Below are 3,765 nucleotides of genomic sequence, written 5' to 3'. Positions count from 1 at the left end.
TCTAATCCACCTGTCCTCCACAAGAAATGGAGCTGTTTCTAATCCCACCTGTCCTCTCCACAAAGATAATGGAGCGTTTCTACCACTGTCCTCCACAAGATAAGGAGCGTTCTAACCCACTGTCCTCCACAAGATAATGGAGCTGTTTCTAACTCGCCTGTCCTCCACAAGATAATGGAGCTGTTTCTAATTCACCTGTCCATCTCCATAAGATAATGGAAGCCGTTTCTAATCCACCTGTCCTCCACAAGATAATGGAGCTTGTTTTAACCCACCTGTCCTCTCCACAAGATAATGGAGCTGTTTCTAATCCACCTGTTCTAACTCCGCCTGTCCTCCCACAAGATAATGGAGCGGTTTCTAACTCCCCTGTCCTCCACAAGATAATGGAGCTGTTTCTAACCCACCTGTCAACAATGGAGCTGTTTCTTAAACCCCTGTCCTCCACAAGATATGGAGCTGTTTCTAACCCACCTGTCCTCACACAAGATAATGGAGCTGTTTCTAACCCACCTGTCCTTCCACAAGATAATGGAGCTGTTTCTACACCTACCTGTCCTCACACAAGATAATGGAGCTGTTTCTAAACCCACCTGTCCTCCACAAGATAATGGAGCTGTTTTTAACTCACCTGTCCCTCCATAAGAATAATGGAGCTGTTTCTAACCCACCTGTCCTTCCACAAGATAATGGAGCTGTTTCTAACTGCACGCTGTCCTCTTCTCCATAAGATAATGGAGCTGTTTCTAACTCACCTGTCCTCTCCAACAAGATAATGGAGCTGTTTCTAACCACCTGTCCTCCACAAGATAATGGAGCGATTTTCTAACCCACCTGTCCTCCACAAGATAATGGAGCTGTTTCTTAACTCACCTGTCCTCCAACAAGATAATGGAGCGGTTTCTAACTCACCTGTCCTCCACAAGATAATGGAGCGGTTTCTAAACTCACCTGTCCTCCACAAGATAAATGGAGCTGTTTCTAACCCACCTGTCCCTCCACAAGATAATGGAGCTGTTTCTAACTCACCTGTCCTCCACAAATAATGGAGCGGTTTTTCTAACCCACCTGTCCTCAAGATAATGGAGCGGCTTTCTAACCCACCTGTCCTCAAGATAAATGGAGGCGTTTCTCAACCCACTGTCCTCCACAAGATAATGGAGGCGGCTTTCTGAACCCACCTGTCCTCCACAAGATTAATGGAGCTGTTTCTAACCCACCTGTCCTCTCACAAGATAATGGAGCTGTTTCTAACCCACCTGTCCACAAGATAATGGAGCTGTTTCTAACCCACCTGTCCTACACAAGATAATGGAGCTGTTTCTAACCCACCTGTCCTCCACAAGATAATGGAGCTGTTTCTACCCAACCTGTCCTCCACAAGATAATGGAGCTGTTTCTAACCCACCTGTCCTCCACAAGATAATGGAGCTGTTTTCTAACCCACCTGTCCTCCACAAGATAATGGAAGCTGTTTCTAATACCCACCTGTCCATGCCACAAAGATAATGGACTGTTTCTAACCCCCTGTCCCCAACAAGGAAAAAATTAAAAATGGAGCTGTTTTCTTGACTCACCTGTCCTCGCACAAGAATAATGGAGCTGTTTCTACCTCACCTGTCCAAACAAGTAATGGAGCTGTTTCTATGCCCTAACTCGAAACTCGTCGTCCCTCAAGATTAAATGGAGCTGTTTCTAACTCTCCATGTCTCAAGATAATGGAGCTGTTTCTAACCTACTTGTCCTCAAGATAACTGGAGCTGTTTCTAACCTACGTTCCTCTGCCAAGATAATTGGGCTGTTTCTAACCCACCTGTCCTCTCCTCAAGATAATGGAGCGGTTTCTAACTTCCTGTCCTTCCCACAAGAACAATGGAGCTGTTTTCTATAACTAAGTGGTCCTCTCCATAGATAATGGAAGCTGTTTCTAACCCATGTGTCCTCTCCCACAAGATAATGGAGCTGTTTCTAACCCACCATGTCCTCCACAAGACAAATGGAGCTGTTTCTACCTACGGTCCTCTCTCCACAGACAAATGGAGCTGTTTCTAACCCACATGTTCCTCTCCACAAGATAATGGAGCTGTTCTAAACCCACATGCTCTTTCACAAGATAATGGAGCTGTTTTCTAACCCACCTGTCCCACACAAGATATAATGGAGCTGTTTCTAACCTACGTGTCCTTTCCAAAGATAATGGAGCTAACGTCTTCTAACCTCACCTGTCCACATAAGATAATGGAGCCTGTTTCTAAACCCATGTGTCCTCACAAGATATTGAGCTGTTTATAACCCATGGTGTCCTCTCCAAGTAATGGAGCTGTTTATAACCCATGTGTTCCTCCACAAGATAATGGAGCCTGTTTATAACCCAATGTGTCCTCCACAGATAAATGGAGCTGTTTTATAACCCATGTGTCCTCTCCAAATAATGGACTTTTTATAACACCCATGTGGTCCCTCTCCACAAGATTTTGGAAGTCTCTCAATACCCTGTTATAATGTAATGTTGTCTCCAGTTCTGTAATGTATATTGTATGTCTGTATAAATTTCTAATGTTTTGTGCATGATGTCCTCTAGTTTCGGCTAAAAAGGAGACTCGTTCCCCTGGGAGCTCTTTCCTGTTGAACTTTCTGGGTTCAACTAACCTGGAACTGTAATCCTGGGAAAAGGAGCCACTCTACCATCCGTGCTGCAGGTAACGCTTTACCCATAAACCACTGACCTCTAACCCCTGATCCTTCCGTGCTGCACAGGTAACCTTTACCCATAACCACTGACCTCTAACCCCTGATCCCTATTCCGTGCTGCAGGTAACTTTACCCATAACACTTGTCCCCTAATCCCTGATCCCTATCCGGGCTTGCAGGTAACCTTTAGCCCATAAACCACTGTCCCTAACCCCGATCCCTATCGCGGTGCTGCAAGGAACCTTACCCCATAACACTGAACCTCTAACACCCTGATCCTATCCCGGGCTGCAGGTAACCTTTACCCTAACGCACTTGTCCCTAACCCCTGATCCCTATCCGGGCTGCAGGTAACCTTTACATAACCACTGACATGACCTCTTAACCCCTGATCCCTATCCGGGCTGCAGGGTAACCTTAGCCAACCTGTCCCCTAAGCCTGATCCCTATCCGGGCTGCAGTAACCTTTACCCATAACCACTGTCCCCTAACCCCTGATCCCTAATCGGGCAGCTGCAGGTAACCTTTAACCCATAACCACTGACCGTCTAACCCCTGAGTCGACCCGTCATAGCGTTGCTGCAGGTAACGTGCTTTAACCCCATAACACTGACCTCTAACCCCTGATTCCCTATTCCGGGCTGCAGGTAACCTTTACCATGTCCCTCTAACCTGATCGCCTATCCGGGCTTGCAGAGTAACCTTACCACTGTCCCTCTAACCCTGATCCCTATCCGGGCTGCAGGTAACCTTTACCCCTAACCATGACCCTTAACCCCTGATCCCTATCCGGGCTGCAGGTTAACCTTTACAAACTGTCCTCTAACCCTGATAGCCTACTGTCCTCTCCACAAGATAATGGAGCTGTTTCTAACCCACCTGTTTCTAACTCGCCTGTCCTCCACAAGATAATGGAGCGGTTTCTAACTCCCCTGTCCTCCACAAGATAATGGAGCTGTTTCTAACCCACCTGTCCACAAGATAATGGAGCTGTTTCTAACCCACCTGTCCTCCACAAGATAATGGAGCTGTTTCTAACCCACCTGTCCTCCACAAGATAATGGAGCTGTTTCT

General features: G+C 46.6%; 1 protein-coding gene and 1 long non-coding RNA gene across 2 annotated transcripts in view; one reads left to right on the top strand and one right to left on the bottom strand.

The window, feature by feature from the left end:
- mrpl2 (mitochondrial ribosomal protein L2) overlaps positions 1-3,765 on the top strand; it is a 22,704-nt gene that overhangs the window by 12,640 nt on the left and 6,299 nt on the right. The window lies entirely within an intron of this gene.
- The window catches only part of LOC112072394 (uncharacterized), a 7,221-nt gene continuing 6,459 nt past the window's right edge, over positions 3,004-3,765 (bottom strand). The window contains exons 2-3 of the long non-coding RNA XR_011476176.1: positions 3,394-3,461; positions 3,004-3,046 (exon numbers count right to left, since the gene is read on the bottom strand). This is a non-coding gene — a long non-coding RNA (uncharacterized lncRNA). The remainder of the gene's footprint in view (positions 3,047-3,393; positions 3,462-3,765) is intronic.

This window comes from Salvelinus sp. IW2-2015, unplaced genomic scaffold, assembly GCF_002910315.2.
Source record: "Salvelinus sp. IW2-2015 unplaced genomic scaffold, ASM291031v2 Un_scaffold1912, whole genome shotgun sequence".
In the NCBI taxonomy this organism is placed as follows: Eukaryota; Metazoa; Chordata; class Actinopteri; order Salmoniformes; family Salmonidae; genus Salvelinus; species Salvelinus sp. IW2-2015.
This window is presented reverse-complemented; position numbering and strand designations above follow the sequence as displayed.